At 39.9% G+C, this 27,330-nt stretch overlaps 1 protein-coding gene, 1 long non-coding RNA gene and 1 other non-coding gene across 7 annotated transcripts in view; 1 reads left to right on the plus strand and 2 right to left on the minus strand.

Moving 5' to 3' along the window:
- The window catches only part of TMEM108 (transmembrane protein 108), a 367,083-nt gene that overhangs the window by 140,793 nt on the left and 198,960 nt on the right, over positions 1–27,330 (minus strand). The gene's annotated exons all lie outside the window — the stretch shown is intronic.
- LOC113599968 (uncharacterized) overlaps positions 1–27,330 on the plus strand; it is a 96,071-nt gene that overhangs the window by 55,893 nt on the left and 12,848 nt on the right. The window contains exon 2 of the long non-coding RNA XR_003420961.2: positions 26,268–26,381. This is a non-coding gene — a long non-coding RNA (uncharacterized LOC113599968). The remainder of the gene's footprint in view (positions 1–26,267; positions 26,382–27,330) is intronic.
- LOC113600040 (small nucleolar RNA U89) lies at positions 12,790–13,005 on the minus strand. Its single transcript, XR_003421019.1, has one exon. It is a non-coding gene; the product is annotated as a small nucleolar RNA U89 (small nucleolar RNA).

Below are 27,330 nucleotides of genomic sequence, written 5' to 3' on the forward strand. Positions count from 1 at the left end.
GCTGGATAAAGGATTCTTGGCTGCATATTTTTTTCTATTCATCACATTGAAAATTTCCTGCCACTCCAGAAAGGAGTGCTAGGTCTGCTACTACCTTTGTGTCTACCCCTGTAGATTAAGGCCCGTTTATCCCTGGCTGCTTTCAGAATTCTCTCTTTATGTTTGTATTTTGCCAGTTTCACTACGACACGTCGTGCAGAAGATCAATTCAAGTTACGTCTGAAGGGAGTTCTCTGTGCCTCCTGGATTTCAATGTCTGTTTCCTTCCCCAGATTGGGGAAGTTTTCAGCTATGATTTGTTCAAGCACACCTTCAGCCCCTTTCTCTCTTTTTCTTCTGGAACTCCTATGATAGCAATATTGTTCCATTTCATTGAGTCACTTAGTTCTCTAATTCTCCCCTCATGATCCAGAATTTTTTTTATCTCTTTCTCAGCTTCATCTCTTCTCATAATTTTATCTTCTATTTCACCTATTCTCCCCTCTGCCTCCTCAGTTCTGGCTGTTACCACCTGCAGGTTATTTTGCACCTCATTTACAGCATTGTTAAATTCATCATGACTATTTTTTAGTTCCTTGATCTCTGCAGCAATAGAGTCTCTGCTGTCTTCTATGCTTTTTTTCACGTCCAGCAATTAATCTTATGACTACTATTCTAAATTCTTGTTCAGTTATATTGTTTATATCTGTTTTGAGCAATTCCTTAGCTGTCATTTCTTCCTGGAATTTCTTTTGAGGAGAATTCTTCTATTTCATCCTTTTGGCTAGTTTTCTGTCCCTTATGTGTTTTAAAAGCTTGTTATGTGTCCTGCACCTGCGAGCACTACTATATTAAAGAGGGGCCATACACTGTCCAGGGCCTGGCCCTGCCAGAGGTGTTCTTTTGGAGTGTGTTACTTGCTCTCTGTTGTTGTGGCTCTGGTTGCTTTATATCCCTACTCGTAGTGATGTTTTGGACCCTCCACCAGGTGTGCTTTGATTTCTTTGTTGAAGTAGCCCTGGAAAAAAATAAAACAAACAGAACAAAACAAGCAAAAAATAACAAAAAACCAAACACACACAAAACAACAAAACAACAACAAAAACAATGGGGTGGGGTGGTGTTAGTAGAAGAGGCCTTATCCCATGCAAAGAGAGAAATGACAGGGGTGGGGGGAAAAGAAAAGAAAACTGACCAGGCAGAGGAGCTACACAGCTTATCCAGAGAGAGAGGAAAATAAAGAAGGAGATATAGAATAGGTATAAAGATAATAGATTAACTATGTCTGCTTAAACAAACCAACAACCAGAATAAGCAGACTAGAAGAGGGAAGAAATAAGGAGAAAAGAAGGAAAAAATTATATATAATAAGAACTGCCCAAGAATTAAATCAGAAAATGCAAAACCGCTGAGTGCCCTGGAACTAGGGGCAGCTGTGGACTGGAGGAGGGGCTGTCTGGTTGGTCAGCATCAATCTCTGGTGGATATGCAGTTACCAGACATGGAGGGGCATGGTTTGGCATAGGCAGGTACCGCCTCCACTGTGGGCTCTTTGTCCATTCCCTGGAGCCCCACACTTTGTCGGTGATGGGGAGAAAAATGGCAACACCTGTCTCTCCTCCCCGGACTGGGTGTCTCAAACCACTCTGTTCAGGCTGTCCTCACTGTGCAACGGGCGTGAATGAGGCAGATTGTCTCACTCCTCGACTCCCGCTCCTCCCTGGCATTTGGCTGGGATTTAAACCCCGATGTCTTAATGGTCCTGCTCTGTGTGCCCCAGTTCTCAGGAAGTGCTGCTCTGTCACACCAATAAATGGCCTCTGGCTGAGGGGTGCAAACAGGGACCTTTGTCCTTTGAACAGCTATATACCTTCTTTCCACAGCACTCCAGTACAATCCCCAGAGTGGGGATTGCTTTCTCCCACTGCGGACTGCACCTCTGAATTAGTTACTGAGCTCGGGGCTGGCTCCCCTCCTCCCCAGGTGCATAAACAGGACAGCTGGCCTTAGTCTGGACAAAGGCCTGCAGTTAGAGATTGGATCCTTCTCTGTCCCCGGTCCATGGTTTTTCTCTTGTCCAGATACTGTCCTACACTTTCACAGTCTCTCTTTCTCTTCTCTTTGTCTCTCTGCAGAAGGGGATCCCTCTCCTGCATGCCTACCCTGCCTGTTTTCTCTCTCCCAGTTCATAATCATGCATCTATGGCCAGCCAGGTTGTCCCTATGGGCTACTGGAGTTTGCAGCCCAGACTCTTGGAATTCAAAGTCCTTTGGCCTCAACACTGCTGTGTTTGAGGGATGAGAGAACTTTGGGTCCACCTACTTCTCTGCCATGTTGGATCTCCAGTATTATCATGTCTCTGAGTTCCAATCCTCTTTTGCAAACCAGGGCTATTCAGATAGTTATGAGGATTAAATAAAATGGTGAATGTGAAAAAAAAAAACATTTTAAAAATACATGTAACTCCTGACATCACACACAAAAATCAACTCAAAATGGATTAAAGCCTTAAACAAAAGACCTGAAACCATAAAACTTGTAGAAAGAAACATAGGGAAAAACTTACTGACATCCATCTTAGCAATGATTTTTTTTTTTGGATTTAACAACAACAACAAAAAAAAAACAAAAGCAAAAATAAACAAGTGGAACTGCATCCAATTTAAAAGATTCTGCACAGCAAAGGAAGCCATCAACAAAATGAAAAGGCAACCTATAGAATGGGAAAAAAGTATTTGCAAACCATATATCTGTAAGGGGTTAATATCCAAGATATATAAATAACTCCAACAACTGAATAGCAAAAAAAAATATGATTAGAAAATGAAAGAAGAATTGACTAGACATTTTTCTAAAGAAAATATAGAAGTGGGTGAAAAGGTCCTTAACATCACTATCCTTAGAGAATTGCAAATCAAAGCCATAATGATGTATTACCTCACACCTGTTAGAATGGCTAGCATTAAAAAGATAAGAGATAAAAAGTGTTGGCAAGAATGTAGAGAAAAGGGAACCCTTGTGTACTGCTGGTGGGATTGCAAAGTAGTACAGCCACTTTGGACAAGAGTATGGAGGTTCCTCAAAAAATTTAAAATGGAACTACCATATAATCCAGCAATCCCACTCCTGGTTATATATCCAAAGGAAACAAAATTACTATGTCAAAGAGAGATCTGTATCCTTATGTTCATAGAAACATTATTTACAATAGCCAAGAAATGGAAACAACCTAAGTGTCCACTGACAGATGAATCAGTAAAGAAAATGCAGTGTGTATGTGTGTGTGCATGCATGTGCACATGCATGCGCACATACAATGGAATAGTATTCAACCATAAAAAGAGAAATCTTGTCATTTGCAGCAACATGGATGAACCTTGAAGGCATTATGCTAAGTGAAATAAGTGATACAGAAAAAGGAAAATACTGTATGATTTCACTTAGACGTGGGATCTAAAAAAAAAAGAACTAAACTCATAGAAAAAGAGATCAGATTTGTGGTAACCAGAGGTGGGGTGGGGGAATTGGATATATGTGGTGAAAGGTACAAACTTCCAGTTATAAGATAAATAAGTAGGGGGATGGAATGTACATGACTGTAATTAACTCTTCTGTATGATATATTTGAACATTACTAAGACAATAAATCTTAAAAGTTCTCATCACATGGAAAAAAAACTTGTTTTCCTTTTGTATCTATATGAGATGATGGAGGTTAACTAAACTTATTGTGGTCATTATTTTGCAATATATGAAAGTCATTATGCTGTACACTTTAAACTTACACAGAGATATGTGCCAATTATATCTCAATAAAACTAAAAGTTAAAAAATGGGCAGAGGAATTAAACAGACGTTTTTCCAAAGATGACATACAGATGGCTAGTAGGTACATGAAAAGGTGCTCAACGTCACGAATCATCAGGGAAATACAAATCAAAACCATAATGAAAAACACCTCATATCTGTTAGAATGGCTATCATCAAAAAGATAAGAGATGAGAAGCGTTGACAAGGATGCAGAGAAAAGGGAACCCTTATACACTGATGGTAAGAACGTACACTGATACAGCCACTATGAAAAACAGCATGGAGGTTCCTTGAAAAATTAAAAGTAGTATTATCATATCATCCAGCAACCCCACTTCTGGGTGTATAGTCAAAAAAAAGTGAAAATAGGATCTCAAATATTTGAGATCACTCACATATTCACTGCAGCATTATTCACAATAGCCACAATATGGAAACAATGTGTCAGTCAACAGATAAACAGATAAAGAAGATATAGTATGTATGTGTGTATACACACACACACACACACACACACACACACACACACACACACAAGAGTATTATTCAGCCACAAGAAAGGACATCTTGCTACTTGCAACAACATGGATGGACCTTAGGGTATTTTGCTAAGTGAAGTAAGTCAGAGAAAGATAAATACTGTATGATTTCACTTACATGCAGAATCTAAAAAAGCTGAATTCATAAAACAGATTAGAATGATGGTTACCAAGGGTATGGGGTAGGGTGGGGGAAATGGGGAGATGTTGGTCAAAGAGTACAAACTTCCAGTTCTAAGATGAATAAGTTCCTGAGATCTGATGTACAGCATGGTGAATATAGTTAACAATATTGTATTACATACTTGAAAGTTGCAGAGAGTAAGTAGATATTAAATATTCTCACAACAAAAAATAATGTTATATGGTTTGATGCAGGTGTTAGTTAACACTATGGTGGTAATTATTTTGCAATATATAAATGTGTGAAATCAACACACTGTACACCTTAAACTCACACAATGGTATATTTCAATTATATCTCAATAAAGCTGGAAAAATACATGTTAACTATATTTTTCATAAACTAAAATTTTCTTATTAAAATGTGTTCTACTGTACACATAATTACTGAAATTACCATATTATTCAAATAATTTTAAAGTTCTTTATTCCTTAGTGTGAAGAAAATTTTTCACTATAAAACTTAATTTAAAATGAGGGTATCTCCTATAGTTGGGTTTCAAATCAAAGGAACACACCTCTGAAATGTCATCAGTTATGGGATAAATATGATCAGGGTTATCCTGGTGGCATCTAAGTAACCATGGCAACAACTAAGACCCAATAGTTGATGTCATTATTGTAGGAGTCCCTGATGAACTTGAAAACGCATCACTAAGGTCTGGCTGCACCCTTGACCCTGCTTCTCTCTCTCTCTCTCTGTGTAATATGATATGATATGATATGATATGATATAAATAATATACACTATGATATATGATATAATATATACAATATGATATAAATAATATATTATCATATATATTATAATAATATAAATATATATATATATAATTCAATATTATTGGACAGATCCATTGTACCATAGTGTTTTGACCTTCAGATTCAGCAAATTTAACAAACTTTGTTATTCAACCAGTGGTCTGGCGGCCATTTGATTCACTTTTCTTCCTCTTCCATTTCTTAAGACATCTTTGGTCTCTGATACACTCACTGCCCCAAATCCTCTGCCAAAATTCAACCAAAATGTCTACTTGTGCAGTTAGCACATGGCCTCAGTGGTTGAAAAACAGGATTTTAGAAGATTTATCAAATCATCAAATGCCAAACCACTAGACTTTTCAGATTCCTATATGCTGGGATTGTGGGGGCTTTTACTCTCTATGGAAATTGTACTGAATAGGAAATAAAACTGCTCACGTCATTATGATCTCTAATTACAGAATTAGGGGTCACTAAAAAAATCCTTCATCTTCTCAACTCTCATTTTCTGTTTCCTATTTTTCTCCTCTTTCTCATCTCCTTCCATGATCTTCTACCACCCTTACCTCCTTGAATTTTTTTCATAATAATTCTAGACTCAACTATGATCCCTTTTCTAATAATTCCTTGTATTCCTTTATCTGCATTCTTAATTCTTTATTACTCTTGGACGCTAAACTTATTCAAAATACTCTTTATCGCTTCCATTCTGGACTCCTCCACTGGGTCATATCCTCCTTCTGAGGAAACAAAATAAAAAGCAAAACAGATTTCTTCACCAGTCCCATGACCACATCTTGCATTTTTTTCTTTTGAAATACCATAAATACTGAAGGAAAATGAGCTATGTTGGATGAGCTTGGCAATAAGGCATGGTAGCCCCTCAGCAATGAGCCTGTGAGGATGTGAAAGAAGAGCCAACACCAGGCAGGAGGAGGAGGTGGAGACAAGTAACTAGCTATAGTAAATGCTGCTGTTGACAACCTGGGAAGTCCAACAGGGATGTGTAATATCTGCCTTAGTCTGGATAGGTGATGAGAGATCAGGTGTGGAGTTTAACCAGTACCCAAGACTCAAGGCCAAGTTGGCTTTCCTGTCACAGCTGTGGGTGAACAGTCTGTTGAGGAAAGGCCCTCAAGGCTGAGGATTTATGGGAAACAGAATTCAGTTCCCTAGGGGAAAATGTGGACAGGAGCTTAGTAGGCAATCCTGAGATCGATTTATGGCAGGGTTCTAATGTCCAAGGAAACTGGAGTGCCAGGTAGAGAAACAAAGGCAGAAGTCCAAGGTGAGGGCAGGGGAGAAGACAGCAGGCAAGGCCCTCAGAGACAGCAGCAGAGCATGTGGGGAGAAATGGTTGCTGTAGGACCCAGGAAGCAGCAGTAAAACCTAAGTTCACATCTTTCATGCTCAGTACTCTAGCTTTTCCTCTACAATTCCCTCAGAGCTTTTCTATAATCAACCATAGTGTGAGAGAACCATCCCTGCCCTTTTGCTACTCTGATGCAGCCCAATAGTTTTCCATCTTTATTTACTTCCTGAGATCATTGCCACTCTTTGATGTACAGTGGAGTTGTCCCATTACGATCTCTTTCTCTTGTCATATTAGCTTCAACAAGGCATAAGTGCCGTGACTAGAACATCAGATTCAACACAAATTGTTAAGGTTTCACTTGGCAAGGAAATGTCACAGTTATCCATGCTTCCTACCTGGTCTTTTCCACCTCTACCCTCCCACATCCAGCTGGTACCAAGAACAAACAACTGGATAAGGAGGAGGACTGGCAGTACCCTGAAACATCTCTATCACCTGACAGCCCCATCAACAACCGTGTGACGGTAGCAGCTTTCAATCAATAGCAGGGGTGGGTGTAACATCTTCTGAGGGCTCGATGAAGGCAAATTTAATTCAAGAAATAAGCAGGATGTATACTGGGAGCCAGATTTCGTTTCCCATCCTTTTTCACAGTTGCTATAATAATCTAAGACTTCTAAAAATAAAGCCATAAGGATGGCACAACCAGAGCTTGTTAACTAAGAAATAATGAGGCTAAATGAACTACAGATTCATAGGCTTATAAAAGGAATGGCCCATTGCCTCAAAGGGTTGCAACATTTCTGTACCCCAATTTCATCCAGCCAATATCTGACTTGGGAGCCAATACCTCTATCCTGCTACTGTTCGTTTCTTTAAGCAGACCCGGAAATGGGTGGAGGTGGACAAAAAGACCAAACACCAGAGCTGCTAAAACAAAATGAGATATACTGCAAGGGAAAGGCTGAAGGAGTTCACTGACTGAACTTGAAAAACTCCAAGAAGAAAAAACACACAATCAGATGAAACAACTATCCTCAGTGGATCTCACAGTTTCCCACTGCAAGAACTGTGACTTAGGTAAACTATGGGAGGCTGTGACATTCTGAGAAAGATATTGAACTCAGAGTAAGTAGACTTGGGTCCAAGTTCCTTGTGGGATCTTGAGCACATTTGGCTTCTTTGGGTTTCCATTTCCTTAATGGCAACATGGTGACAAAAATGATGCCTATCAACAGGGTTGCCCATATGACAAAAGACATTTGGGATGGGAAACACTTTATGAAGTACAAAAGGCTGGTTGTCATCATCTCCTTGGATTGTGGTGCTGGTTACGGGGACTAATCATTGCCTCTCTCCATGTTTGGAACCAATTAAAACATATATAGAGGAGTCAGAAGTTGTATCAAAAGTCAGCTTTATTACTAGTTAATCTGGATTTAAGAACATGGCTTGACCTGTGACATTTTAGTATATCTTATACCACACTATCTTCTTTACATCTTCTGTACTTTTCTTGATTATACTATAAGCTTCTGGTGAGCAGAGATTATGTCTCATATTTCTGTATTCCCAGAGTTTTCCACAGAGCCATACATGTAGTAGACACTCTGAATGATAAAGGATCACATTAATCACATTTATATTCTAATTTCTGTGTGAAGCCTCTCTCTCTACTAGCCTGGGAACTCTTGGACAGAGGGGTTCATGTCCTTTCATTCCCTATGCCTAATTCCCAGCACACAGTAGGTTCTTTATAAAAGTGACTTGAGGGGCTCCTGGGTGGCTCAGTTGGTTGAGCGGCCAACTACGGCTCAGGTCATAATCTCGTGGTCTGTGAGTGCGAGCCCTGCGTCGGGCTCTGTGCTGACAGCTCAGAGCCTGGAGCCTGCTTCTGATTCTGTGCCTCCCTCTCTCTCTGCCCCTTTCCTGCATGGTCTTTGTTTCTCTGTCTGTCTCTCTCAAAAATAATAAACATTAAAAAAAAAAAGTGACTTGAAAGAAAATGAAAACAGAAGGGTACCAGATTGTCTAGTGCCATCCAGGGGTTGTACAGAGGGAATTAAAGTAGGAAAGTATCCTAAGGATTCCATTCCTGATAGCTTGTTCATTTGGGAAGATTGCTACCTACAAACTGTGAGGATTTTAGACTGTTTTTTCCATGGCAAACTTTAGCTTTTGTCTACTCATCAGGTACCCTGGCTATCTGGGATTCTACACCCTGGATATCTCAATTAGAGTTACTCTGCTAATGTTCTTAGAAGAGAAACACTGTCACTTGATAATTAACTTAGAGCCATGACCAAAGCCTGTGACATCCAATGTTTCAGTGTATAATGCTGACCCTTGTTCTTCTCCCAAGGGATCCACACACCACGAAGTAATTTCCTTTAGGGTTGCTGTTAGAATCAGCTCACAGCACAATACCCAGGCCTCCTGGACAAGTGTAGGAAAACTGGGAGAAATAACATCTCTGCCCCCTGCATCATTAAGCTTCCTGGTAACTAAGGGAGACACAGTGCTGCCAGGCTAAGATTGCAGCAGAAGTCAGAATGAGATGGCACATAGAAGGGGTAAGGATCTCAAAACACTATTCTAAGGAGTATTAGTTCAGGGCCTTGCAGAGAATGAGAAAAAAAAGTCTTCCCATACAGATAAACTTTCAGTGCCTCTATGGGGCACATGTACGACATGCAGCTCACTCAACGTCAGTCACCTGAGCAGGGCTGCTCTGGAGTCAGACCCTCTGCTGTCTGTGATTCTCTTTGTGTTTTCTAAGCCCTGAGAAGCTCTGTGAGTCTGATGCCTCGAAAGATGTGCACATGTGTGTACTGTGCTGTGCTCAGCCCTGGACTATGTGTTTTCTGTGGGCACTGGGAGAATTCTCTGATTTTGCCCTTCTGGAACAAATCTGAATAAAGCAACTTTACTTTCAAGGTCTTAAAAGGATACAGCAAGTCCTATTTCTTTTTCTTTTTTTTTTTAAATGTTTTATTTATTTTTGAGACAGAGAGTGACAGAGCATGAGCAGGGGAGGGGCAGAGACAGAGCGAGACACAGAATCTGAAGCAGGCTCCAGGCTCTGAGCTGTCGACACAGAGCCGGACGCGGGGCTCAAACTCACAGACTGTGAGATCATGACCTGAGCTGAAGTCAGATGCTTAACCAACTGAGCCACCCAGGCACCCCAGCAAATCCTATTTCTTAACATGATGGCCAAGAAACTGGTGGGCTAGAGGCAGTCATCTATCCTGGCACAAGGCCCTAGTGCTCTGCCCCACATACCAGGCTCTATACCATATGGCTGATGCAGGACAGGAAGGGCTAAGCGACTTCAAAATCAGTAGTCTGGTGCAACCAATAGAGATCTGTGCAGCCACTTGCATTTGTGGCATTGAGCACTCGAAATGTTGCTAGTATGACTGAGGAAGTGAATTTTAAATTTTTATTCTATTTTCACTAATTTAAATGTAAAAATGAACAACTAATTCAGTTATTATAAAAATTTTAAGAATGTGAATCTCATTTTTCAAGTGTAAATTTTATGAAATATAAATGCAAATCAAGTACTTCTGACAAAATGCAGTGTCAACATTGAGATGTGTTGTTAAGTACAAATTATATGCAGGGTTTCAAAGACCGGGTATGAAAAAAAAAAAAAAGAAAGCAAATACTTTACTAATAATTTTTATATGTTGAAATGAAAATGTTTTGGATATATTGGGTTAAATAAAGTACATCATTAAAATTAATTTCACAATTTCATTTTTTTCCCAATATAGTTACTAGAAAGTCTAAAATTGTGGCTTGTGTTCTGTCTACGGAACAGTGCTAATCTAGACCACAATTTCACTTCTCTCTACATGACGTCTCACTTGACCAAGAAACCACCAAAGAAACCTATCCATTGCTCCTGACTTCTGTCCAGTTCACTCTATTTTAATACAATGTTTGTTGGAGGTCTTCCATTTGCTGGGCACTGTTCTGTGCTGGAAATATAGCATGATGGCTCTTAGCAGACATTCCAAATGGAGATATAAACAATAAAGATAAAGTGCAAAAAACTCCATCAGCCAACTCTATCATAGCCAACTGCTATGCAGAACTTAAACTAGAGCAACGTGATGGAGAGAGCCAGGTGGTGAGAAAGCTGTTGGGAAGAAGTCTGAGCAGCAGGGAGCCAGTCATGACAGGTGAGGGAGAATGGCCAAAGGCCCCAAGCAAGGAGTAAGTTGGAATACTTGAGGAAGGAAAAGAAAATGACTGTGACTGGAATACAAGTGTGAAAGGTGGCAGGAAAGGAGATCCTACAATAAACACTGCACCAGGAGTATGTGGAGCCATGTTAAAGTCTCTACCCTCACATCAAATAGGTTTAGATCTTGGACAGTTATCCTCTTAGGAGAGCATCAGTTTCTTCATCTGTGAAATGGAGTGGCAATTAGTAAAGGAACTTGCTTTCAATTCTGAAAGCATATGATTTTTCCATATATTCTAAACAATAAAAATCCTGTCCTGGAAAATGAAAGAAAGGGAGCAAATGTAAATATCCTGACCTCTAATCCCTTTCAGGATTTAGCAACTGCTTATCTGATGCCTCCCTTCCTCTTCCACTCACCATTCTGTTTCTTTTATTTTAAAGAAAAAGAAAATCATTTGATATTTAGCCAACTCATTCTCATACAGTATCAAAGGTAAACTCCTAAATTCCCTGGTATACACACAAGAATGTTTTCCTCTAAAATGTGAACCAGCTTCCTCATAAGAACAATTAGATATCCTGCACAGAGACTGCCCTCCTTCCTTTATAATTATACTATAACTCCCTCAGAAGTCTATAATTTCCTAGCTTTCAGAACTTTGTATTTTTCAAGTACCCACTGACTGGGAAATCTGGATTCTTAGATTGGCAATGACTCTGCCAAAGATTTGCCTATGGGAAAACATTTCCAAGGAGACCACATCTACAAGAGTCACATCTCCAGGGAAAGAATAACATACCCGGTCATACTCATTTATCATCACAATTTAATAATGCACAAGAGAAGCCTATGAGACCACATCAGGGGGAATTTCAAGGACACCTGTAACGAAGGGGCTGCATGATGGATGGCTTCACAATCAGCCTTTCATTGGTCACCTCCAGCTCTTAGAACATACAGACTGATTCTCAATGAATGAGATTTAGGAGAGGGACTAATAGGGGACAGGAGGGAGATACAATAGTTTGTAATATGAAGCATGAAAATGAAAACAAAATCCTAGGAATGAAAGAGAAATGAGGTTTTACTTTAAGTCCAGAGAAATGGGAGGGGTAGGGGTAGGGATGGTGATGGTGGTAAGAATAATAATAACCCAACATTTACGGCACTGTTCCAAATGCTTTGCATGTGTTAAATGTATTAAATGTAATAATTTTTTTTTCTTAGCGTGTGTGTGAGGGGCAAGAGAGAGGGAGAAAAATAATCTTAAGCAGGCTCCATGCTTGGCACAGAGCCCAATGTGGGCCTTGATCTCAAGACCACGAAATCATGACTTGAGCTGAAATCAAGAGTTGGATGCTTAACCGACTTAGCCACCTAGGCATCCTTCCAATTTTTTTTTTTAAGTAATAAAAATTTATTGAGAATTCCTGAGATGGTGGTTACTGCCTCCCAACCTAGAGGGAAGAATCAACACTGTAGGAAATCACTCAGAAATCACACTGTCCCAGCACCTCTGACCAACACAGGAAGGAGCAAAATCATTCCACTGAAAATTGGTCAGGCTTTTTCATCCAAAAAGGTTTGGGAGGACAGATGCAGAAGAGACCATCACATGATACTGGAGGCAGGATGGGGGTGTGCTGGACCCCAAACTGCTCTTCAAAAATCAGGGGAGAAACAGATCCACTTCTTCTCTGGGCATGGAGTTCCTGGTGACCAGGCTCTCATTTCTCACCCTTGATGAGGCTGTCATTGCCCAGGTAAAACTTTCATCCTGTAGGTTCAGCACAAGGTTGTCAACAGTGAAAAAGATATGGTTCTGTGATGTGGCAATCGTCTTGGAGATGTTCTAGGATGCCTGGATCATGGCAGTTTGATATAGCCAGGGTTCCTGTTCAGGACTTCTCCAAGGTGAGAAGGTTGGGGTTAAGGGTTTACATAACACCCAGTTTCAATCCCTGGCTCCATCCTTACTATTCCAGCCCTTCTCTTGGGTGTCAGATTCAAGGTTGTGCTCACATAGTTCATGCCTAGTCCCACACTGGTCCCCACCTGTGGGCCCCCCTGCAGGCAACTGCCAGAAACTTGATGCAGCAGCAGAAATGGAGGCAAGGCCAGCTATGTCACTAATTTAAAGTGCTTAAACCAGTGCCTGGCACATCCAAGGACCCACAGATCCAGGAATACAATGTTGTATCTCTGTCCCTCATGATGGGGTGTGATCTGCACTCTTACCAGAGCTCACAAGAGAAACTAACCTCATGTTGGCCTCTGTGGGGCTTTGCTTGATATCGTATCCTTGCTGGGCCTCTTTTCCTTTTCATGCCCACTTCCCATGCTCCTGTAGGTTTTCTGGGAACTGCTTCCTAACACGTTGCTTGTCTAAGGGCTCAAAGACTCTTTATCTAAGGGCTTAAGGTCTTCCAGGGAGCCCAACCTGTGACACTCACCAAAAGAGAAATGAGTCTTGACAATATGAGACCAACAGTGAAATGTGGGACATTTTTCCCCTGATTGAATTTCTAGAGCTAAGCTATTTAAGAATTAGGTTTTATTTAGCTCAATTATTCTGGATTTACCACAGGTCAAAAATAACAATAAGATATCAAAGAAATAATATGACTGCATTTTTCTGAGCCTTATTTTCCACCTTCAGGACTTCTCCTATGCCATGGTAAGCTGCTTAGATGTGACCCCATGTGTTCAGACAAGAAAGCTGCCCAGCTACTCAAGCTTCCTTTCAAGCTGGCACTCCCTAACCCTGGGGGGCTGTTCATGCCTCATAATGACCTGCAGGCCAGAGTTGGAATCTTAATAAATTACCACCCTTATTAAGTGCCCCACTTTGGAGCTTCCAACTCTTCCCTTTTTATTCATCTCCTTGTTGTAACCTGGGATGCTAGGGATGACCTAGCAGGTACTCAGGGCATGGTCTTTTATCTAGGTAACTCCTGAACCCTTGCCTCTCTGCCTTTAGGGGAAAGTGGGCACATTCTCATTTCTTCATCTAACCAAGGAATTTCAAAGTAAACTACATTTTTTTAAATCTCAAAGGGCTCTTGTGCTCTCTCCTATGCCCTCTTATAATTAGCAGACCTCACAGCAGCTTGCACATAGCCTGAGCTCTGTCCTGTGGGGAGACAGTTGTTTGACTTTGAGAGAACATCTCAGGGAAATCATTATACTCACTGTTAAACAGACTCACTGATGAGAGGACACAGGAATCTCATTCTTGCTTCTTCTCATCAGACATGGCACAATTATGTACCCAGCACTAGCATTCACTGGCAAGGTTAGAAACATACCCTGGGCACCAGTTACATATAGACATGGGAATCACATCTGGATCTGTTCCTGCCTTGAGGGCTCACCATCAGTGTGCACCTCATGTCCTCTGAAGCTCGCAGCCCTATAGTAAAACCTTCCTGGGAGCTTTTATACCAGCCCAAAGCACTCTTTTTTTTTTTTTTTTTTTTAAACACTCAGCCTTTTGTCTACTACCAACTACTGTCTTCTCTTGCCCTTACTTTATGGTAAAACTTTTATTAAAAAAGCTGTACCAAACTCAGTAGTTCATTTCCTCACACCCTACTCACTCTTGGACCCACAACCACTCCCTACTGAGTACCTGTTTTGAACTGGGCACTGTACTTATATTAATGGCTCTATAAAGTACAGGAATATTATGCTATAGTCAGTTGAATGATGGTCTCTCAAGTTATGACACTAGTAGTTAAGATGGCAGAGTAGTAAGGGGACCCTGGGCTTGTCTCATCCCTCAAACACAGCTAGATCAACATCAAACCATTTTGAATACCTAGGAAATTGATCTGAGGACTAACAGAACAATCTGCATAATTTGAGGGAGAGAACACAGGAGGTACATAGTGCAGAGAGGTGAACTGGGGGAGAGAAGAGCCTTGGTGCTGCAGAGGGAAGGGAGCCCTTTGTGTGGAGAGCAGAAAGACCGGGGGGCAGGGTAGGAGAGTGGGCAGCCCTTTGGGTTTGTGCAAGAAGCACTCTCCTGAAAGCAGCTAGATGGAAAGAGTAAAAATGCACAGGGGACTGCACAAGAAAATGGTTCCCCAAACCACTGACAGGGGAAAAAGGAGAGGGTTTCAATATCACCAGTTTTTATAAACAGTGGAGCAGAGTCTGAAGTTTCAGAGGTCTGTGCCTGGTGATGCTCTGGTGAGGAAGCAGGATGTAGCCCCGGGAGTGGGCAGCAGGATCTAAGGATCCCCTTGGTTGCAAGAGGAGAAGCACTTCCCCTTCTTGGAGTGCATTTGGTAGAGGTGATACAGCCTCTCCACAGGCAAAAGACCCAGCAGGTGCCATCAAGCTGCCACACTCCCCATATGGGAACAAAGACTCTGGCTGAGGGCAGCAAACCCTGGTGCTGCTTGTGTGTTGTGATTTACCATAAACTCTAAGCTGCTGCTACTGTGCAGTCACATGACTGTTTCCTAAGATAAGCCTGCACCAGTCAATGTCGGGATCACTAGAGGATCACTGCGGGTCCGAGCTGCTGGGGTCTCTGAAGTGTGGGGTTTTGAAATACAGCCATGCCTGAGATAAAACTCTGGATGGAGGGAGGTGCTGCTCAGCTCAGATAGGCAGGGGGCAGACAGCTCAGATAGGCAGGGGGAAGGCAAGGAGCTGATGGAAGGGGCAGACACAGGAAGGGTGATTCATCACATGTCTGTGAGGGTGCAAACATCACGCTCTAGAGACTAGAGAGGAGGATGAAGCCATTTTCAGTATTAGCCCAACATGGATGCACCCCAGTGAGCTCAATAGTGCCAACAAGTGGAGGAGGCAGCTCTACTCCCTGTACCCTCCAGGCACATCTCCATTAGGGCAAGTTGACCTAAGAATCAGAGCACCAGCCTCCTCCCCCAAAACACCAGCAAAAATCCTTTCCATGTGCTTAGTCTACTGTACACAGACTGCTGCATAGTTTCAGTTCTAGGGGAAAGCAGATCTAGCTTCATTTGGATTTTATTTTTTATTTTTTTTTGCTTGATCAGTTTTTTTCTGTTTTAATTGTTTTCTTTGATACAGAAAGAGCAAAATTTTTATTTTATTATATTTAATTTTTCTAATTTTTAATTTTTTTCTGTTTTCTTTTTTCTATAAAGCTTCTCTTAACAAGCAGACTAAAACACACCTAAGATCTTAACAAGCAGACTAAAACACACCTAAGATATAGCTTCCTTTATTTGATTTTTTAAAAAATTTAAAACTTATATTTCATTCTATTATTATGGTATTTTCCTCCTCCAAAATCATAAGATAGAGGAATTCACTTCAAAAAAAACAGGAAGAAATGATGGCAAAGGGTTTAATCAATTCAGATAGAAGTAAGATGTCTGAACTAGAATTTAAAACAACAATTATAAGGATACTAGCTGGGCTTGTGAATCTCTTTCCAAAGAGATACAAGAACTAAAATCTAGTCATGCTGGAATTAAAAATGCTATAACTGAGATGTAAACCCAAACGGAAGGCATAAAAACAAGGATGGATGAGGTAGAGGAGCAAATTAGCAACATAGAAAATAAAAATAAAATTATGGAAAATATTAAAGCTGAAAAGGAGAGGGAAACAAAGATCAGGGATCATGATGGCAGACTTACAGAAGCCAACGATTTATTAAAATGTAGTAACACTGATATGATAGGAGTCCCATAATATGAAGAGAGAAAGGGGCAGAAGGTTTATATGAGCAAATTATAGCTGAAAACTTCCCTAATCTGGAGAAGTGGACAGACGTCAAAATCCAAGAAGCAGAGAGAACTCACATTAAATTCAACAAAAGCTGGCCATCACCAAGACATATCATAGTCAAATTCACAAATTACAGAGACAAGGAAAGAATCCTGAAAGCAGCAAGGGAAGAAAAGTCATCAACCTACAAGGGAAGACAGATCAGTTTCATGGCAAATCTGTTTACAGAAACTTGGCAGACCAAGGGGAGTGGCAGGATATATTCAACATGCTGAATGGGAAAAATAGGCAGCCAAGAATACTCTATCCAGCAAGGCTGTTAATCAGAATAGGAGCATAGATAAAGAGTTTCCCAGACAAACAAAAACTAAAGGAGTTTATGACTACTAAATGAGCCCCTCAAGAAATTTTAATGGTGACTCTTTGAGTGGAGAAAAAAGACCAGAAGACCAAAGACAAGAAAGAACCAGAGAGCATCACCAGAAATACCAACTCTACAGGTAACACAATGGTACTAAATTCATATCTTTCAATAACCACTCTGAATGTAAATGGACTAAATGTTCCAATCAAAATCAGGATAAAAAACAACAACAACACAAGATCCATCTATTTGCTGCCTACAAGAGACTCATTTTAGACCTAAACACACCTGAAGGTTGAAAGTGAAGAGATGGAGGGGCGCTCGGGTGGCTCAGTCAGCTGAGTGTCTAATTTCAGCTCAGGTCATGATCTCACAGGTTCAAGTCCCACGTGGGTTTGAGCCCCATGTCGGGCTCTGCTGAGAGCTCAGAGCCTGGAGCCTGCTTTGGATCTGTGTCTTCCTCCCTCTCTGTCCCTCCTTCCCTCCCAAAAATAACTAAACATTAAAAAAAATTGTAGAAAGTGAGGAGATGGAGAACCATTTATCATGCTAACAGATGGCAAAAGAAAGCTAGAATAGCCATACTTATATCAGACAAACTAGATTTTATTTTTTTACTTATTAAAAACATTTTTTTAATGGTTATTTATTTTTGATAGAGACACAGAGAGAGAGAGAGAGAGAGAGAGAGAGAGAGAGAGAGAGAAACATACAGAGAGGGAGAAACAGGATCCAAAGCAGGTTCCAGGCTCCAAGCTGTCAGCACAGAGCCCAATGCAGGGCCTGAACTCACAAAACCCGAGATCATGACCTGAACTGAAGTCAGACACTTAACCAACTGTGCTCTCCAAGTGCCCCAAACAAACTAGATTTTAAAACAAAGACTGTAACAAGAGATGAGGAAGGGCATTATATCATACTTAATGGGGGTCTATCCATCAAGAAGATCTAACAATTGTAAATATTTATGCCCCCAACAGAGAAACCCAAATATATAAATCAATCACAAACATAAAGAAACTCATCAATAATAATACCATAATAGTAGGGGACATGAACACCCACTTACAACAATGGACAGATCATTTAGCAGAAAATCAACAAGGAAACAATGGCGTTGAATGACCTATTATACCAGATGTACTTAACAGATATATTCAGAACATTTCATCCTAAAGCAGCAGAATATACATTCTCAAGTGCACATGGAATATTCTCCAGAAGAGATCACATACTGGGGTCACAAATCAGCCCTCAACAAGTGCAAAAAGATCAAGATCATACCATGCATATTTTCAGATCACAACCTTACCAAACTTGAAGTTAACCACAAGAAAAAATTTAAAAAGTCCTCAAATACATGGAGGTTAAAGAATATCCTACTAAAGAATGACTAGGTTAACCAGGAAATTAAAGAAGAATTAAAACACTACATGGAAGCAAATGAAAATGAAAATAAGACAGTCCAAACCCTTTGGGATGCAGCAAAAGCAGTCCTAAGAGAGAAGTATATTACAATTCAGGCCTATTTCAAGAAGCAAGAAAGGTCCCAAATACACAACCTGACTTCATACCTAAAGGAGCTAGAAAAGAAACAGCATATAAAGCCCAAAGCTAGCAGAGAAAGGGAACTAATGAAGTTAGAGCAGAAATAAATGATAAAGAAACAACAACCACACAATAAATCTTGTAGAACAAATCAATGAAACTAGAAACTGGTTCTTTGAGAAAATTAACAAAATTGATAAACCCCTAACCAAACTTATCAAGAAGAAAAGAGAAAGGTCTCAAATAGATAAAATTACAAAGGAGAGATGAGAGATCACAACCAACACCACAGAAATACAAACAATCATTAGAGACTACTATGAAATTATATGCTAACACATTGGGCAATACAGAAGAAATGGACAGATTCATATAAACACACAAGCTACCAAAACTGGAACAGAAAGAAATAGAAAATTTGAACAGACCCATAATCAGCAAAGAAATTGAATCAGTAATCAAAAATCTCCCAACAAACAAGAGTCTTGGGCCAGATGGCTTTCCAGGGGAATTCTACCAGACATTTAAAGAAGAGTTAATACCTAGTCTTCTCAAATTGTTCCAAAAAATAGAAATGGAAGGAAAACTTCCAAACTCATTCTATGAGGTCAGCATTACCTTGATTCCAAAATCAGACAAAGACCTCATTAAAAAGGAGAATTATAGGGGCATCTGGGTGGCTAGTTGGTTAAGTATCCAACTTTGGCTCAGGTCATGATCTCACGGCTCATTAGTTTGACCCCTATGTCAGACTCTGTGCTGACAGCTCAGAGCCTGGAGCCTGCTTAGGATTCTGTGTGTCTGTCTCTTTCTGCCCCTGCCCTGCTCGTGCGCTCTGTCTCAAAAATATATAAACGTTACAAAAATTTTTTGAAAGAGGAGAATTATAGGCTGATATCCCTGCTGAACACAGATGCAAAAATTCTCAATAAAATACTGGCAAATCGAATTCAACAGTACATTAAAAGAATTATTCATCATGATCAAGTGGAATTTATTCCTGGGCTGCAGGGCTGGTTCAATATTTGCAAATCAATCAATGTGATATGGGGCGCCTGGGTGGCACAGTCGGTTAAGCCTCCGACTTCAGCCAGGTCACGATCTCGCGGTCCTGAGTTCGAGCCCCGCGTCAGGCTCTGGGCTGATGGCTCCAAGCCTGGAGCCTGTTTCCGATTCTGTGTCTCCCTCTCACTCTGCCCCTCCCCTGTTCATGCTCTGTCTCTCTCTGTCCCAAAAATAAATAAACGTTAAAATCAATGTGATAGACCACATTACTAAAAGAAAGGATAAGAACCATACGATCTTGTCAATAGATGCAGAAAAAGCATTTGACAAAATATAGCATCCATTCTTGATAAAAACCCTTGACAAAGTAGGAATACATGGAATATATCTCAACATCATAAAGGCCAAATAAGAAAGAGCCCCAGCTAATATCATCCCCAATGGGGAAAAACTGAGAGCCTTTCCCCTATGGTAAGGAAAAAAATAAGAATGTCCACTCTCACCATTACTATTTTAACATGGTACTGGAAGTCTTAGCCTCAGCAATCAGACAACACAAAGAAATAAAAGGCAACCAAATTAGCAAGGAAGAAGTCAAACTTTCACTATTTGCAGATCACATGATCCTCTGCGTATAAGACCCGAAAGACTCCACCAAAAAATTACTAGAACACATGAATTCAGCAAAATAACAGAATATAAGATCAGTGTGTAGAAATCTGTTGCATTGCTATACACCAGTAATGAAGCAGCAGAAAAAGAAATCAAGGAATCAATCTCATTTACAACTGCACCAAAAATAATAAGATACCTAGGAATAAACCTAACTAAAGAGGTAAAAGATCTGTGTGCTGAAAACTACAGAAACCCTTGTGTAAGAAACAGAAAAAGATACAAAGACATGGAAAAGCCTTCCATGCTCATGGATTAGAAGAACAAACATTGTTAAAGTGTCTATACTACCAAAAGCAATCTATACATTTAATACAGTCCGCATCAAAATACCGCCAGCATTTTTCACAGAGATAGAACAATCTTAAAATTTGTATGGTACCACAAAAGACCCTGAATGGCTGAAGCAATCCTTAGAAAAATAAAACTGGAGGCACCACGATTTCAGATTTTAAGCTATATTACAAAGTTGTAGTCATCCAGACAGTATTGTATTGCCACAAAAACAGACACATACACCAATCGAACAGAATAGAAAACCCAGACATGGACCCAGAACTATATGGTCCGCTAATCTTTGACAAAGCAGGAGAGAATATCCAATAAGAAAAAGACAATGTCTTCAACAAAAGGTGTTGGGAAAACTGGACAGTGACATGCAGAAGAATAAAACTGGATCATTTTCTTACACTATACAGAAAAATGAATTCAAAATGGATTAAAGACCTAAATGTGAGACAGCAAACCATCAAAATCTTAGAGGAGATCACAGGCAGCAACTTCTTTCACCTTGGCCAGAGCAATTTCTTACTAGACATGTCACCAAAGGTAAGGGAAATGAAAGCAAACATGAACTACTGGGCCTTCATCAAGATAAAAAGCTTCTGCACAGTGAAGGAAACAATCAATAAAACTAAAAGTCAGCCTACAAAATGGGAGAAGATATTTGCAAATGACATATCTGATAAAGGGTTAGTATCCAAAATCTATAAAGAACATATCAAACTCAACATGCAAAAAACAAATAATCCAGTGAAGAAATGGGCAGAAGACATGAACTTTTCCAAAGCAGACATCCAGATGGCAAACAGACACATGAAAAGATGCTCAATATTATTCATCATCATGGAAATACAGATCAAAACCACAATGAGATACCACCTTATACCTGTCAGAATGGCTAAAATTAATAACTCAGGAAACAAGACATGTTGGCGAGGATGCAGAGAAAGGGGAACTCTCTCACACTGTTGGTGGGAATGCAAACTGGTGCAGTTACTGTGGAAAAGAGTATGAAGATTCCTCAAAAAGTTAAAAATAGAATTACCCTACGATCCAGCATCACACTACTAGATATTTACCCAAAGAATACAAAAATACTCATTCAAAAGTATACATGCACCCTGATGTTTATACAAGTATTATCTACAGGGGCACCTGGGTAGCTCAGTCAGTTAAGCGCCCAACTTCAGCTCAGGTCATGATCTTGCAGTTTGTGGGTTTAAGCCCTGCATCGGGTTCTGTGCTGACTGCTGACAACTTGGAGCTTGAAGCCTGCTTTGGGTTCTGTGTCTCCCTCTCTCTCTGCCCCTCCCCTGCTCACACTCTGTCTCCTTCTCTCCCTCAAAAATAAATATTAGGAAAAAAATTTTAAGTAGTATTATCTACGCTAGCCACATTATGGAAACAGCCCAAGTGTCCACTGACTGATGAATGAATAAGGAAGAAGTGGTATATATACACAATGAAATATTACTCAGACATAAAAAATGAAATCTTGCCATTTGCAATGACATGGATGGAGCTAGAGAATATTATACTAAACAAAATAAGTCAATCAGACAAAGACAAATACCACATGCTTTCAATCATACGTGGAATTTAAGAAACAAAACAGGTAAAATTATGGGAAGTGGGGTGGGGGGGAAGCGAAGAAAGGGAAACAAATGACACGAGAGTCTTAATGATAGAGAAAAGGCTGGGTTGACGGAGGTAGGTGGGTACGAGATGGGCTAGATGGGTGCTGGGTGCTAAAGAGGGTACTTGTGATGAGCACTGGGTGCTGTATGTAAGTGATGAATCACTGAATTCTATTCCTGAAACCAATATTGCAGTGTATGTTAACTGAAATTTAAATTAAAAAAAAAAAGTTTATTCCTACATCCTAACTCTGAGACCTGTGAATGTGACCTTAATGTGTGCAAAAAGGGTCATTGCACATGTAATTAACTCAGGGATCTTGAGAAGAGATTATGCTGGATTATCCAGTTGGACCCAAAATCCAATGACGAATGTCCTTTTATGAGACACAAGGAGGAAGGGAAGGCCATGTGAGGACAAAGGCAGAGTTTGGCGTGATACAGTCACAAACAAAGAACATCTTAGAGCCACTAGAATGGAAGAGTCAAGGAAAGGTTCTCCCTCGGAGCCTTTGTAGGAAGTGCAGCCCTGCTGACACCTTGATTTCTAACTTCTGGCATCCAGAACTGTGAGAGGAAAAAATTCTGTCGTTTTAAGCTACCAAGTTTGTAGTAACTTGTTATGGCAGTCATACTTTCATAGATGGGGAAATTGAAGATGCTCAGGAAACAAGTGAGTAGTGAGACTGACCACAGCTCACAGGGTACCATGAGTGATACCGTGGATACTGTGGTGGAGTCAGAGCAAAGGCAAGGAACTCACTTTGTGCGAAGCTATTAGGACGCCTGCAGCAGATAAAGCCTTTCTTGTGAAGAAAGGCTCAAAAACTTCTGACAGAGAAGAGCGAAGAGAAGAGAGAGCCTAGCCTGGTGATGGAAACCCCCCAAAAAAGGAAGGGAAAGGGTAGGGGTAAACAGGAGAGGGAGGTATGAAAGACAACACTGCAAGGGCAGTGTGTTTTAGGTTTTGGGAGCTTCTTGGACCCTAGCCTAAGAGTCTCCAGGGTCCATCACATTTGTAAAGGCAATGGTTACACATTTCAGAAAACTTTCAGATTAGGTTTATTACAAAGCCAACACGAAGGTGTTGAAAAAAATCCTTTTTCTTCATTTAAAAATTTCTGTTCAAAGGGTACCTGGGTGGCTTAGTTGGTTGAGCATCTGACTCTTGATTTCAGCTGAGGTCATGATCCCATGGTTTGTGGGATCGAGCCCTGCATCAGGCTTTGTGCTGATATAGCGTGCAGCCTGTTTAGGATTCTCTCTCCCTCTCTTTGCCCCTCTCTGGCTTGCTCTTTCTCTCAAAATAAATAAAGAAACTTTAAATAATTCTGTTCAACCTTGCCTTATTCAGAACAATCTTCCAAAATTTTGCCAATTCCTGATCAGCTAGAAACCCTTGTTAAAATCCCCCACTAATGAGGTTTATGTGCACTCATGAGAGCTCTACTTAGTTGGAATCTGGGTGAGGACATGCTAGACTGTCTTTCACATTTCTTTTTTAAAAATTTTAAACAGGATTTGCTAAACAACAGTACAGTATAACAACAAAAGAAACAAGTTATTTACGGATAGTATTAACATGGCAACTCATATTTAGAAGGCATTTTGCAATTTATGAAATGTTTTTATACCCTTCTCATTTAGCTTTCACAATAATCATCAAGGATATTATAATACTCATTATCCGTGTATTGTAGTTAAGGAAAATAAAGTGGCTCTGGAAGGTTAAGTGTTTGCAAAGTCCCATAATTAGTAAGAGAAGTGAGAGTTCAAAGTATATCCTTTAAATCCAAATTCTGTGCTCTCTCCCACCATATGTTTTAGCAAAAGTACTTTCATATAGAAAACTGAATTTACTCATGAAGAGTTAACATTTAAATTTGAGTGTCAACAGTTCTCCCAAGCGTGAGCATGACTTCCCTCATCTACATTCCTGCCAACCATGTAATAGAAAGTACTCAAAAGTCATAAAATTGTTTCTTTAAAATATTTTATTCCTCAGTCTTCACTAGAATTGGTTACAATGAGAAGGTCTTATTAAGGTTTGTTTAATCTGCATAAAAGAGTCTGTTGACTTATGCAAATTAAAAAAAATCACAACTTAAAATGTAAAAGACATTAAATCAACATAACACATTTAAGGATGCAGAACATATTAAGGATGCCTAACTTCCTGGGTTAATGTCACATTTGAAAGTGTTAACTTCCTCAATTTTTCTCTGTGAATGAAGTTTTCTTCAGAACGAAAGAAACCAGTTTTCTCTAGACAACATTTGCAAGACTTCATAACAACAACAAAAAAATCCAACCTCAAATTTGTGATTTGCAAAAGAATTATCCAGCATGATTTGAGGAAGAAATAGTTTTATAAAATCGAGTTCCGAAATGGGCCCCAGGGCCATTCTTGTGTTTTCCCTTTGCTTTATATATAATCCTACCTAGTCCACTCTTTGTGCCTTTGGCATTGTTGAGAGTAAAAACCAACTTCCAGTGTACAATGAAGAGTAACATGAAACTTCAAATTCTAATATTTCCTATTTCTACAACACTGTGATTCTGCTAGTTCCTGCCCTGACATCTCTCCCTTCCTTTTCATTTCTAACTCACCCTGCTTTTGTTCCAAGATCCATTTCACCACTAGGCAGCTCAAGTGATACATGAAAGCTGAAAGCTTCCTGTTGCTCCAGGATAGCCTTTCTTAAGTCTAAGACAGTGATTTTCAAAGTGTGATCCCTGGACCAAAGTTTCAGCATCACTAGAAACTTAGAAGCACGAATTACTGTCCCTACCCCACATCTACTGAATCAGAAGCTCTGGGAGTGTGGCCCAGCAATCTATGTATAAACAAGTCTTCAGGTGATGATGTTGCATGACTAAATTTAAAACCATTGCTGTAAGCCAGTGATTCTCAGCTCTGATTGTGTATTAGAATCATCTGATGTCCAGTTGCCACACTTTCCACTCCGTCCCCCAAAGATTCTGATTTAATTGATATAGGGTAGGGTTGAGCAAGGGGATTTGTTAAAAGCTTTCCAGGTGATTCCAGTTTAAAGCCAAGTTTGAGAAACATTGATGAAAGCCAATCAGAATAATCTAGCCTGAAATACTGAATCGCAGTTTTGATGAAACGGATGTATCCATTTCCATAAGGCTGAATGAATACCAAGTGTGTTATTACCATTATTATAGCCACCGGTGGTAGCATGAGAGAAATGCAGGCTAATAAATTGCTCTTAGCTACTAAATAGGACATGCTGTTTTATTTCAACAAGAGCAGAATCTTTAGTAGCCTCAAGAGTGACAGATTTGCAAGGGGTGGTAGACAGACAGCCCAACAGCTACTGGCAGTGAAGGCACGCTTAACTGGTATGTTTTGTATGGGAAGGGGTAAAAATCATTTGGAAAAGAATTTGTGGTAAGCCAGGATTTGAACCCAAGCAGTCTTAATCCAGAATCCAAACCCTTAACCATGGTTGCCACACTGTTACTGTCTGTGGATATTATGAACAAGCAGTAAAAGGCAAGGGAAGACACCTTCAATGGCAGTGGAGGAGATGAACATCTTTCATTTCATATGTGTCCATACTGCAGTATGTTTATGACTGCTTGTTAAATCTAGAAGAGCCTACGTTTCTGGACTCAATTCTTGTTTGGATCTAAACTGACCTAAACTTAGGATTTATATCAACTCTCCCTCCTCAATCTTAGGGAAAAATTTCCTCTCACTTATCAGGAGAAACAAACCATGAAGACAGAACACATGAGTCAACTTCAGTTAATTCAGTATATGCAAGACATTCAACAGCAAGCAAGATATATCAATAATAATACAGAGTGTGATTCAAGAAATACAAATGCCTGATTATAGAGCAACACTTAACTTACTAAATATAACCACTCCTTGACTCTACCCGAACAACTTTAATTTGAATAGATATTGGTATGTAAAAACTTACTTTCATAAGCTCATAATAATTATCTTGGTATTGTTAACCAAGTAGCAAAGTATCTAGCACTTAGGCAAAGATCAAATCTGCTAACTCAGGACTCAGTGCCTCCCCAGCAGTGTCATGTTCTTAAAGGTTTTTGATGATGTTCCTTACTTTCCATTATTCTTTTTTTTTTTTAATATAAAATTGTGATATGGCTTGGGAAAAGCAGTCTTGATCATGTCAACTCTTTCCTCTGTAGAATGTGACTAATGATAATTAATGTCCCTCTTGCCTTAATAGATATCCTGAGGATCAAATTCTGTGAAAATGTTTGGTGAATCAGAAAGTCCCATGTAAATGTTACAGTAGAGATCCTGGTTAGGTTGTACCTCTCTCTTGGAGACAGAAGACCTGGTAAGAAAACTTACATTTACTGTAGGTCTTCTATGTGCTGTGTTATCTCACTCAATACCATCTTATGTATGGGTGGTCATATCCCATTTTATATGAGGTACATGGAGGTAAAGTAATTTCCCTAACATAAGCCACCTACTAAGTGGTAGGGTGAGGATCTGAACCCAGGTCTGCCACTCAAAAACTCAGGTATTCTTAGCATTAGCTTCATACTTACTTTATGGTGTAAAAAAGAAAAATGAATGCAGCACTTGATTTTTACATAACTGTGAAGGTTCTCACCACCACCCTCACCCTCAAGATTTCAGTTGTTTCAAAGTATCATATAAAATGTGTTAAACCTTACCAAAGAGCTAAAACTGGCAGGACGAAACACTCAATGCTGCACTGTGGAATAGAGCTCAAGAAATAAAACAAATTAGACACAGTCAGTTGTAATACAAGTAAAATATTAAAATCTCAATTTCACAGTCTGCCAAAGACTGCATCTCTTAGCCCCTATCAGACACACATAAGCCCCAATGACTACTGATTGTGATGCAATGATCCAGAGAGAGCCTGGATTTTTTTTTAATGTTTGTTTATTTTTGAGAGATAGACAAACAGCATGAGCGAGGGAGGGGCAGAGAGAGATTGAGATAGAGGGAGAGAGACATAGAATCTGAAACAGGCTCCAGGCTCTAAGCTGTCAGCACAGAGCCTGACGTGAGGCTCAAACTCTGAACAGCAAGATCATGACATGAGCCGAAGTCAGACGCTTAACAGACTGAGCCACCCAGGCGCCCCAAGCCTGGATTTTTTTCTTAAAGCTTCACCTGTCATCATTAATAGGATGCAAACTTTACCAACGACGGGTCAGAACACCTCTAACCAGCCATATGGACAGCACAGAGGTCACACTACTGATTTTTCCTGTATGTGGTGGAGACACACAGGCAGGATGAAAAAA

The sequence above is a fragment of the Acinonyx jubatus genome, chromosome C2 (assembly GCF_027475565.1).
Source record: "Acinonyx jubatus isolate Ajub_Pintada_27869175 chromosome C2, VMU_Ajub_asm_v1.0, whole genome shotgun sequence".
Lineage (NCBI taxonomy): Eukaryota > Metazoa > Chordata > Mammalia > Carnivora > Felidae > Acinonyx > Acinonyx jubatus.